The sequence below is a fragment of the Gossypium arboreum genome, chromosome 11, assembly GCF_025698485.1.
Source record: "Gossypium arboreum isolate Shixiya-1 chromosome 11, ASM2569848v2, whole genome shotgun sequence".
Taxonomy (NCBI): domain Eukaryota; kingdom Viridiplantae; phylum Streptophyta; class Magnoliopsida; order Malvales; family Malvaceae; genus Gossypium; species Gossypium arboreum.
The window spans coordinates 35268386-35281709 of NC_069080.1; the positions used below are offsets into that span (position 1 = coordinate 35268386).

Below are 13324 nucleotides of genomic sequence, written 5' to 3' on the forward strand. Positions count from 1 at the left end.
GAACAAGTTAAATGAATAAATCGTTCGATTCGGAGCCAGAATAACAAGTACAGTCTAGGTGGATTTTTCCTTAGGTATTGTCTTAATTCAATCATTTTCCAAAAGTAATCCCCCAATTCCATTCTCTGTGAATTCTTAGATTAGTTATTTAGTTAGTTAAAACAAAACCCCTTATTCTTAGGCTAGATAATAAAAAGACAGTCATTAGTAGTACTTTTAGTTCCTTTGGGTTTGACAATTCGGTATTGCTAAAACTATACTACTGTTCGATAGGTACACTTGCCTGCATCGCGATAATAGTTAGTTTCCAGAATGATTAATTATAAATATTTAAAACTTACATGTCATGAAAATAGCGATCAAGTTTTTAGCGCTGTTGCCGGGGAGCTAAGATATTAGGAACGCTCAATTTTTATTACTTTAGCCATTTATTTTTCTTGCAATTTAATTTAATTTTATTATTATTATTTAGTAATTTACTTTTTCTTTCTCTTGGTAATTTTATGACTAGAAGAAACCCATCAGGACTTCTACTTTTTGACGAACAAATCGATCGCACAGTTCACAGAAACCAAAGAGAAATAAGGTGAAGCTTAAGATACACAGAGAACAAGCAAGAAGATGATACTCAACCCCCAACCAAAGAGATGGCTGAAAACCAAGACAATCAGCTACCTCCTGTAATTGCGGTTAATCAAAATCCTGCTCCACGCACTATGTATGATTATGCTAAACCTTCTTTAACAGGAACTAAATCGAGCATAGTTGGACCTGCTGTAGCTGCAAATAATTTTGAACTAAAACCTAACACTATTCAAATGATGCAACAATTTGTTCAATTTCATGCTTTGCAGGATGAGGATCCCAACATTCACTTAGAAAACTTTTTGGAACTATGCGATACATTTAAAATTAATGGTGTTTCTGATGATGCCATTTGTCTTCGGTTATTCCCTTTTTCATTGAGAAACAAAGCTAAATAGTGGTTGAACTCATTACCACGAGGGTCAATCACTACTTGGGAACAAATGATCGAAAAATTTCTATTAAAATATTTCCCGCCAGTTAAAACGGCCAAATTACATAATGATATCTCTTCTTTTGTGTAGATGGACTTAGAAACTCTTTACGATGCATGGGAGAGATACAAGGACTTACTGAGAAGGTGTCCTCACCATGGGTTACCGCTTTGGCTTCAGGTTCAAACATTCCATAATGGCCTGAATCCTTCGACTCGGCAAATGGTTGACACAGCTGCTGGCGGAACCATCAATAATAAAACACCTGAAGATGTTTATGAGTTTATAGAGGAGATGTCACTGAATAACTATCAGTGGCAAGTCATGAGGAAAAAACCAACGAAAACAGACGGTGTTTATAACGTCGATTCAGTCACCATGCTCTCTAATCAGGTAGAACTCTTGAATAAGAAAATTGATGGTTTTTTTAGTTCTTCATAGGTTCACCCAGTAATGCAGTACGAAGCAAGTGGAGGTGGATCAAGCAATTTGAAATACCAACCTTATGGCCACAACATGGATAACGAGAAGTTAAATTACATGGGTAATAATTCTCAATCTCAAAACAATCCATATAGTAACACTTACAATAAAGGTTGGAGAAACCACCCAAATTTCTCATGGGGAGGCCAAGGAAATTAGAGACCACCTCTAGGCTACCAACAACCACCCTACTAACAGGAAAAAAAGCTGAACTTTGAAGAGATGCTCTCAAAATTTATATCGGTGTCAGAAACTTATTTCCAAAACACCTAAACAACACTTAAAAATTAACAAGCATCAATCCAGGGGCTTGAAACTCAGATAGGCCAGCTTTTTAAACTAATCTCTGAACGACCACAAGGTAGCTTGCCAAGTAATACTGAACCCAACACAAGGGAACAGCTCAATGCAATTAATAGTCAAGATGACGAAGGAGTCGTTGAGCCTGAGCCAGAGCCGAGGCAAGAAACTGTGGTAAGCAAAGGTCAAGGTGAGGTAGGTCATAATAAAAACAAATTAGTGAATGTCGAATATAAACCTCGTGTGCCATACCCCAACGCGACAAGGAAAGACCGCTCAGATGAAAAACCTAGTAAATTCCTTAAACTCTTAAAAAAATTACACATTAACTTACCATTTATTAAAGCCCTATCACAGATGCTAAACGTAATGAAATTTTTAAAAGAGCTTTTAGAAAATAAGTGGAAGTTGGACGAGACGTCGCATATGGAGCTAAACGCAGTTTGCTCATCTATTCTGCAAAATAAGCTACTGAACAAATTAAAAGATCTAGGGAGTTTTACAATCCCTTGCTTAATTGGTAGTTTAGAAGTTAATAATGCATTAGCTGATTTAAGGGCTAGTATTAGCGTCATGCCCTACAAAATGTTCAAACAATTAGGTCTTGGGAAACCAAACAGACTAGGGTGAACATTCAATTAGAAGATAAAACTATAAGATTTCCTAGGGGTATTATTGAAGATGTGCTAGTTAAAATCAATAAATTTATATTCTCGTGGACTTCATTGTTACTAGACATAGAAGAGGATAGCAACACTCCTTTAATTCTAGGAAGGCCTTTTTTAGCAACTGCTAAAACGATCATTGATGTTGGCACAGGTGAACTCACACTCCATGAAGGAGACGAAACAATCACCTTTCTAACTCGAAATTCTGGCAACACATCAGAAATTGAAGGTGATCGTTTAACCCATTCTACTAAAACTGACAATATGATGCAACCTACTTTGCAGGAAATGAGTCTGAAGGAAGTACATGAGCCATTCTCTAGCAATGGTAGAGGACCTATTCATGAAGAACGAAGGCTACAAATCGTGGAGCTAGATGAATGGTGGACGCATAAACCAAGAACGCATGATAAACCAGAACTATGCCAGAACAAGCTCAACACCTTTCTACATCAACTTAAGGTTGGAGATAAAGTCTTATTACATGCCGCAGATTCTCACATTGTCACTACCACACTGAATGAAGAAATCCCTCTTACGGTACTTGGCATTTTCCCATTCAGTACAGTCGAGGTAAGTCATCCCAAGTTCGGCACTTTTAAGGTAAACAACACTCGTCTGAAACCTTATTTTGATGAGAATGATAGCAGGAATGAGGAGTATAAACTCCTCAAACCACAATGATCATTCAATGGAGAGGTAAGTCGAGCTTAGACTATAAATAAGCACTTCTTGGGAGGCAACCCGAGCACTAATTGTATTAACTTCTTTAAAATTTAGACTTCAACACCTAACTTACTAACGGAACTCTTGAATACAGGTTTTCCACAGAGACACGGCCAAGCATACTGTCGTGCTTAGGGCCGTGTGAAAACAGGGCAATGATTTTCCCAAACATAGGCAATGATAAAACGCCACGGCCGTGCGAAAAGGCCATGGTCGAACCTTTCAAAACAACACGGGCGTGCGACACGGCCGTGTGGAAGAACCGTGGGGGAACTTGTTAAAACAGCACGGGCGTGCGCCACGCCAGTGTCTAGCACTTGTGGTCGAACCTGTTAGATTGACACGGGCGTGGGTGTGACATCCCTAATTTGACCCTAGTCGGAAAGTGGTTTCAGGACCACAAAACCGAGTCATAAAAATAATTAACCGACATATTTGATGATTATTATATATGAATATGCATGTGTGAAAATTTCATGCTTAAATTTTGTTAATAGTATGTGAAATTTATTAAATAGGACTTGTGTGAGAAAATTTAGAAATGTGCTAGGTAAATGTTAAAGTGGCCTATTAATGCATGTTATAAAATGCTTGTACTTGCATGTCAAATATTCCTTTTTGTTTATAGTGGCGGCCATGATGAGGAATTTATATTAAAATAGACATAAATAATTACTTATGATGGTTGTATAATTTTATATTGTTAAGGAATAAAAAAAAGGGGTGATAAAATAAAGCTCCATTCTTGTTCATCTTGGCGAAGGAAAGAAAGAAAGGGAGGAAGAATTTTGGTCACTTGAGTCATTAAGGAGGTTAGTATATTATGTTAAATTGTGAAATTTTAACTGTTTTAGGTAAATAATCATGGTTCTTACTTAGCCCATGCTAAAATTTGTAATTTTGATGGATGATTGGAGCATTCGGCTAGGGTATAAATGAAGGAATTTTGGTTGTTTCATCTAAGTATTGATGATGAATGTGTTGTGGAAAGAAATTGGTCTTCCTAAGAATATGATTTGTGAATGTTTATATTAGTAATAGCCGAAATTAAAAAGGTTTGATGTCTTGAACAAATGTTGTTTATATGTTTTGAATTAAGTAAAAATTTATGTTTGAACACTTAAGGATTTGGCATTGTTCATGACTATTTTATTTAGAATGTGATTTTGAATATTACGAATATTGGAATGTAAGTATATGTGTGATCGGTCATAGGAATTTGATATGAAGTTTTGTTAGGTGAGTGATGAATGGCCGAATGAATTATATACATTGTAAGGATGAAATTTGTATATGTTAATGGCGTTTTGGCATTATATTTTGTTATGTGTGCATTCGGACTTTAGGGGTAATAAGATGAAGTTAAAAGGTTAAAGAAGTTTCTAAGGCTTGTTAAGTTATTGTAGCCATTGCCGATTGTATAATTGGTTAAAGGAAATTTCAAATCGTCCATGTATGAGTATATGAGTTGATTATTAAATGAGTATTCGCAATATTTATAATAATGAATATGAGAGTGTATATATATACATGTTGTGCATAACTTGAGTAATCTACTAAAATATATTTATATGTATGTTAATGCCTTATGTATCGCCTTGTGTCGTTGAGACATTCGAATATAAATATGTATTAAAGTTACATATATAATTGTTTAATGTGACTTATCAAGTACACAAATTTGAAAATGAATGATAATAGACTTAAGTGGTCAATTGATTCAAATGAATTGGTTTTAAAATGTATATGGATGTCGTATGACTATGTTTGATTGGGAAGTAAATTTGTTTGATTTAGCTCAAGAGCTTAGAGGATCAAAGTTGGATAGGGGAAAGGAAAAAGTAATCGAATAGCCGTTGAAATAATTTGACAACATCCGAGGTAAGTTTCTAGCATATAAGTTTAGTTATAATGAGGAATGATATGGAATACGGGTAAAGATGGGACTATGAATTGGTGTAATTACCTATAGTAAAATGATAAGGAATAAGTTACTTCTATGAGCCTTAGCCGATTTGTTATTAGAAAAGTGATATTTAAATTATGATTTGTATGTGATAATAAGAAGTACTTATATATGATGATATGTTTTAAACTCAAATGCTAAGTTCTTAAGTGTTTGGACTTGGAAATTTAAGAGCAAATTGTAATAATCTGCTTAGGACAGCAGCAGTAGCGTGATTCTGAAAATCACCATAAATTGTTGGAGTGGAATTAGAGACTGAATAAAATATGTAATCAAAGCTCAATGAGTCTAGTTTCTTATAAAACAAACAGTGTAAGCAAAGGAATTTCCTATAGAGAGATATTTAAAGTTGTGTGTGACAGTGTCAGAATAAATCTGAAATCCCCTGTTTTGTTTTTAGAAAATCATTATAAATAGTATAAAAATTTTTGTAAGATAAAATTTATATTATTAGACTCCTTAATGAGTCTAGTTTCAAATGAAATAAACAAGAACATATTTTGAAATCTGTACAATGAGAAATTTGATTCAGTAGTGAAGAGTGGTCAAGATATAGTCGATCGTTGAAATAGGGAAAATTTAAGAAAATTTTGGTTTTGATTGGCCAAACCAAAAATCATTAAAATTTTATGGATAGAAGATATATGAGTCTATTTTCGGGAAAATTTACGGCACTTCATTTGGAGTTCCGTAGCTCCAGTTACAAATAATCTAATGATTGTTGCTCAAGAAAACAGCTTGTAGTGAATCGTGATTTTGTTGTAAACATTGATGAAACTAATTGAGTTGCTTATAAGCTATTGCTGAATTGATGCACAAGATAAATATATAGGTGGTGAGGCCAAAATGGCTAAAATTTAAATGTGTGCAAGTTATCCGAATGGCTATTTTATAAACGTAAGCAATGTATATGTAATATGTGTTGATAGTTTTATAAATTGAAGGTGTAGTGACTTATATGTTGTTTAGGCAAATGGTTGTCATGAGAAGAATGTAAGTCATGTGTGTATTTTCTTATTTAGTTGGAAGTTTATTGAAAGGGATATATATAGATATATATATAAATATGTATTAAAGTCGAATGATATTAGGACATGAAGTTAAGGTATACGCTATATGCTTATATTCGAATGAGGTTAATGAATTACAATGGTGATAGTTTGTGTGAAATGTGGTAACATGTGATTATAGTGTTATGTTTTATTTGAAATATTAATGTGAATATGAACTAAAGAACTAAGCTCCTAAATACATATATACATTTATGTATGTGCACGAAATGAGTGCATATGATTAAGTGGTTAGAGGTATTAAAAGATTGAATTGGTAATTGGTAACTATGGAAACGGTAAGTGTACAAAGGTTAAGTATATGGTAAGTGATACTTACTTGCTATGTGAATTCGATTTCGTTTGTATTACAAATGTACTTGGGGAATCACTTATGAGATGGTTATAAGTTATATTCAACGAGTATTGACTCTATCAAATTGTTTATGTAATATGAAAACATGAATATGTGTTTCCAAATATGGAAACCGAATGTGATTATAGTGTTATGGTTTAGTTCGACTGATTAAACTAAACAAAAATACCATTGATGTTTTTTTAAATGCGAAGGGGTATATACTCTTAAATTTGGATGAAATAGATGAATTACATGTGCATACATAGGGTTTAATCTATTTGACCGAATGGTGATATATCTTGACATTTCAAAATGTGATTTGTGTAAGGCCTAATCTTAAGCGACTTAGTAATAAATCAACAATTACGGATGTTCAAACACATTAAGTTGGCCAGGTATGTATTATGTACTTGTGTAGGCTTATTAAGCCCATCGAGACTTCACTTGGATTTTGTGTAAGTTATAAATGTATTTAATCCAGCAAAGTTAATTGTTTTACTTAAGACTTACTAAGCCTTGAAAGCTTACTCTATTGTTACGTTTCTCTGTTTTATAGATTGTCAAATTTGGCCTTTGCTCGGGAATCGTCAACAACTCGTCACACTATCACTATCCACTGTTTGGTACTGCTATGTTTTGGATTATTTTATGGCATGTATAGAATAGACTAGTAGCAGAATAATATTCTGGTTAATGTATATAAGCCATGCGAAAATGGCATCCTTTGAATGTGTACTTATAGAAGTTTAATTTTATCTCTGGCTGTATTTAGCATTTATCTAAATGAATGATCTTTATTTCAAGAAAAAGTTTAAAATTTTACTGTTCTGACATGAGTTACAAGTCTGGTAATACCCCTTTTCTATTTCGACATGGGTTACGGGATAGGGGTGTTACAGTGGGTCTACATACACAGGCTTGGGAGAAGTGAACAATGCCAGACACGGCCTTACAACATGACCGTGTGCACCCACACGCCCAAGGAACACGGGTGTGTACTAAATGTCATACGTGCCCAAACTCAAAATTTGCGAATCACACGGGCAGAAATTGGGGAACACAAGCGTGTTACCTGGCCGTGTGCCCCAAAATAAATAGGGTGCACTATTCATTGTCTTCTTCATGCAAAAACCCTAACCCTAGCCTCTGCAAGTCCACACGCCTTCCCCGCCACGCCCGTGTGCCGCTTCCAACTTCATTCCTGATGCTTATTCTTCCATTTTTTTAGCGTTTGTTCACTCTTTTACCTTTAAATCCACCCATTTTTAATGCTATAATCTTCATGTGTCTCACACTATGTTATCATTCAAGTTTCATTTATTTTAAGATTAGTTATCATTTATTCCCCATGACATATTTTTTATGAAACTCTCATGCCTTACTCACCTACTCTAAATCAATATTCATAGTATTCAATTGTTTTTTGTTATTTACCATTACAACTCATACCATGTGCTAAATTTATGCTTTTTATATTTCCATTAAATTCCTGGCCATTTTTACTCATATCACCATGTTAGTGCCACAAAAGTATGCCATTGAACTTATTGTTTTACTTAGTTTTAGTAGTTGTGACTGAAATTATGATTTTTATTTAAAATTTGTTTTCGTTTTACTTTGACCACTAATCAAGACTACTTGATGATTCTATTTGCAGGTACCATGTCATCTTCACGTGGTAAAAAGGTCGCTGTCCCTGGTTCAAAGAAAAGGAAGCGAGCGCCATCTTCCTCGGGTCCTACCGCGAAAGTTCGTCACCCTTTCCTGAGGTTTCCCATCGAGCCCCAAGAAGAACTATTCCAAATACTTCGGGCCTGACCTTTAATAGTGGGCTGCTACATCGACTGGGCTATGGTAAAACAAGTTCAGTTGGCTGAAGTGATTCAGGCCCTCCTAACCACCGACCCTTAGGAGCTTTTCTTTGGGATCATCGAGCCAATGTATCTCGAGCTTATAGTGAAATTATGCTCCACATTTCATCTTCAGACCATGATGACGAACTACGATGATCCCTGTACGGTCCAATTTTGCCTATGCAGATTAGTCCGCCAGCTTAGTGTCCCAGAATTTGGTACAGTGCTAGGTTTATATACAGAGGAATTAAAGGGGTAGAATGACTTACTTGCTCTCAACTGCCACATCCATCGTTCTCCTTCACAGTGCGTCCCCGCACTAGTACCAGGTGGGGCCACCTACAATCCTAGCCACTCCAAGGCATCGGCTCTCCCTCCATCTCTCAGGTACCTACACGCCATTTTGGCTTACATGATTACAGGAAGGCGAGAGAGCACCAGCGTCATCAACACTCACGATGCCTACTTTTTATGGTGTATGTTGCACGGGCACGTCATAGACCTTGCCTATTTCATTGCTCTCGCGATTTAGCACCAGACGGAGCTGCATAGGAAGGGGGTCATCTCGATTGGCCCCTATGTTACTCAGTTGGCTTGACACTTCGGGCTCCTCAGCACCGCTGCCCAAGAATCATCCTTAACCCTTATTGGACAAATGCCTCCACAAGGCATCTGGAGCATGCTTAGCATGAGGATGATCGAAAAGTGCCGAGGAAACTACCCTCCTCAATATCGTCTCACCCAATCTACCAAGGAGGAGGCCTACGAGGACATTCCTGATGATGTCCCTCCACAACACGAGGACCCCCCGTCTCAGCCACCACCACCCTCTTGTCCAGTTCATGCAGCGGCTTCATATGCTGACATCTCTGAATGCCTTACTCGATTCGAGCAGCAGTGTTTTCCACGATTTGACAACATTGATGCTACTCTACAGCAGATTTGTTAGCACCTCCACATCTCATCGCCAGTCCCACCTCGCGAACTATCTAGCGATGAAGATGTTTAAAAACATTTATTTATTATTTTATGTTTTTAATTTTTATTAAACCTACTTTTTATTTCTTTTATTAGACTTTAAAATTTTATTTCTTTTAATCATCAATTTCGGTTATTTCTTTATGAGTAATTATTCTTCCTAATATCCCCTAAAAAGTTCCTTATTTTATCATAGTTATATAGAGCTTCTAAGCTCATCATCGCATAGGAACTAAAAACTCCACCGGGAACGGTTCTCCACGACTACCATGTCCTGATCGACCACGACCATAGCTACCACTAGATATAATATTCTTTTGCTGTAGGACTTATGGACTAATGAACCTCTACCACAGCCGGAGTATCATTCTCCACTCTCGTACTGATTACTCTCCAAAACTCCAGTTCGAGGAATTTATCATATAGGAAGTTTCACTTCTCTCCCTATCTTCTTTCTATATTCTTATATATATCTTTGTACATTGAGGGCAATGTACATCTTAAGTGTGGGGGGTATTTACTTCATTTCCTATCAAAAAAATTCCTGAATGACTACCTTGTTCTCTTGAAAAGCTCTCATATCATATTTAGGATAAAATTTAATTGATTTATGATTTTGATTGATATATCTTGAATTAAAACATAGGCATTTATGCATTGATTGTTTAAACTTTAAGACATTAGAGAATCAAGCATGATAAGTTGATTTTTAAGAATTTAAAATCTTAGGTTGTTTCCCCAAAGTTTAGGTATTACTTTGAGTTGGAATTCATAAGTTCTAAACATCAAAAATCCATAATTTGTATGAGATTTTTTAGCCTTTTGAGCATCTATTAATTCTTTCATGCTTACTTTTATTATTGCTTTGAGTGCGTCAGTATTGAAATGTTATTCTAGAACTTGCTTGATTATGCATGTCAAGACCACACCATTTGATTTGATATGTCAAAATGATTAAGGCACTTAGGATTAACCCAGTCATGCCATGAAAAGCCTACGTCCACGATTAAACCCTAGTAAACCCTCTTGAGCCTAACAAACCATTTCTTGTATTACCCTTAATATTAACCCTTAACCCATTATTGTTGAAATCCCCTAAATTAATTTGATCCTCATTTTTGTCGAGGTTTGAATTGAAATAGTTGCTTAACTATGTTTTATTCTATTTTGTAATTTAACTTGTTCTTAAAAAAAATGTATACAGATTAGTAGTAGTAATCTTTTGTTTTTGAGCTTAAGTATTTAATTCCATATTCTGAGAAGAAGCTCTATTGTACGCAAGTGATATTAAATCTTTTTCTAGTTAAGTGATTTTTCAATTCAATCTCAATTCTAACTTTTTCTTTCAGCCTGTGACCACTCCCTTTAACCAAGCCTCATTACAACCCTCTAAAGACCTTTTGATTGATGTATGATCTCAATTTATAGTGGTGGAGATTTGATTGTCATGCAAGCCTATGGTAATAAATTTTCATTATTGACTATTGTGTGCTTCAATTATTGTCCTTAAACACTTCAAAGTGATTTGAGTGAATCTTTAGTGAGGATGTGAAACCTTATGATATTCTGAATCAAATGTAATTACTTAGATGAGGGGAGACACCTATGTTTGCATGATTAAATACACAACTTGGAATGTTTGAAACTTTTATGTTCTTTTAGTTGAATTCTCAATGTATGATTACCTAAGGATTATTTTGAGATATTTTTGATAGAGATTATAAGTTGAGAAAGATTTATTTTGATTATGAGTTGAGAATTTTACTTGAGGACAAGCAAATGCTTAAGTGTGGGGGTATTTGATAAACCGCAATTTATACATATTTTTACCCCATGTTTAACACATTTTATGGATGATTTTCCTTAGAATTGGTGAATTCGATGCTTCTAATGCCTTAATTTCATGTTTTATACTTAGGAGAGCATAGGAGAGCGAAAGGAACGAGAAACAAGCAAAAAACAGAGAAAATGGGCAAAGCACGAAAATAACACGACCTGGACTTCCTCACACGGGTAGACCACACGGCTATGTCAAATTGGCAGATTCGAAGCACGATTCACACGGGCGTGTCACAAGAGCGTGTCCCTACCGAGCCCAAGTTGAGTCCAATTCAGAAAAGGCTAATTTTGAGGGTTTTTAGGCATTCTAAAGCCTATAAATACGCCTTAAAGGAAGAGAAAAAGGGGGGCACGGAGAGGAAGGAAGGAATTACTCGAAGGAAGCCGATTGATCCATCTCAGAAGCCGGAGTCACCATCAAGACTGAAGATCTCCCCTCAATTTCCCTTCAGGAGTTTTGGGTTTTCTTTATGTTTTGTATTCGTTATTCTTCTGAGATGTTTTCCTTTTTAGTTATGAACTAAATCCCCTAAATACCTAAGGGGAATGAAACCTAAGACGAATCTTGTTATTATTTTCTAAATTGTATGATAAATATTTAACTTGTTCTTAATTATGTGTTTTTAATTCTTGTTTTGATATCCCAGGATACTGATTCAAGATAAGCTCTTTTTCAGAGGAGGAATTGACCCTGTCTAAGAGTACATTTGTCATAATTAAGCGGAGTTGTTTGCGCGCCTAGACATAGGGTGACAAGATTTTTAAGGATGAGGGTGAAACTTAATAAGGGGATCCATAGATCGAGTTAATGCAACCCTAGAGTGTTAATTAGAGAAAAGTCTCAGTTATTCAATCTAGGGATTAGACGTTATTAGTCTTGAATAGGGATAATAACATAACTTAGGGATCTCTACGGAACAATTTAAATGAATAAATCGTCTGAGTCGGAGCTAGAATAACAAGTACAGTCTAGGTGGATTTTTCCTTAGGTATTGTCTTAATTCAATCGTTTTTCAAAAGTAATCCCCCAGTTCCATTCTCTATGAATTCTTGGATTAGTTAATTAGTTAGTTAAAACAAAACCCCCTTATTCTTAGGCTAGATAATAAAAAGACAGTCATTACTAGTACTTTTAGTTCCTTGGGGTTCGACAATCTGGTCTTGCTAAAACCATACTACTGTTCAATAGGTACACTTGCCTGCATCGCGATAATAGTTAGTTTCAAGAATGATTAATTATAAATATTTAAAACTTACCTATCACGAAAATCACGATCAAATACATCATCTACTAATTAACAAAATAACAACTATTTGGCTATATCAACAACTATGGCAAACATAGCAAAATAAGCCAACATATAAGGCATTATATACATCAAATAGATATCACTTATCTAACACAATTCAACCCAACTTAAATGGCCATACATATCAATATTGGCAAGCCAAATCTCATGTCTAAAATCATGACTCAAAACATACCAAGATGACACTAGCCATACATGTCATATACCGTACATACAAATTTTCAAAAAGTACCAACGAGATGATCGATAGTGTGATGACATATTCCCGATGATCTTCGAGTCCGAGCTAGCCTTGATAATATGTAAAACATGGAAAGAACACACAAAGTAAGCTTTAAAAGCTTAGTAAGCCATATACAAATAAAGCTATCACATGAACATTTGCATTTCAATTCAAATATGTTTAATTTAGTGTAACGGCCAAAAATTGTTATTTTTCTTTCTGTTAAATGGTGACACAATGTGTATCTGCATCTTTGGTTAAGTGTTCTACGTATGTGTGAGAGGTCCCAAGTTAAGTCTTACCTTTGGCAATTTTTGTTATTTTTGGAATTAAGCCTTATCTTTGTTCAATGGGCTTATATTTAATTGCCTGTAGTTCAATATTAGAATGGGCTTGCTGGTTCGAATAAGAAGGGTGTGTTGTGTTGTGTTGTGTTGTGTTGAAGGTCCTGTGTTCGAATCCCTACATGAGCGTGGGAGTTTATTTTTGCTCATTTCACAGAGAGAGTTTTGGTAAAACAAGAAAGAAAATGACATTTCATCTACCTCTCCC

The 13324-nt window shown here is 35.3% G+C and overlaps 1 non-coding gene across 1 annotated transcript; it reads right to left on the reverse strand.

Annotated features, from left to right (window-relative positions):
* Nucleotides 1-1077: 1077 nt before the first annotated feature.
* Nucleotides 1078-1183, reverse strand: LOC128284958 (small nucleolar RNA R71). Its single transcript, XR_008275375.1, has one exon. It is a non-coding gene; the product is annotated as a small nucleolar RNA R71 (small nucleolar RNA).
* Between the last annotated feature and the right edge of the window lie 12141 nt (nucleotides 1184-13324).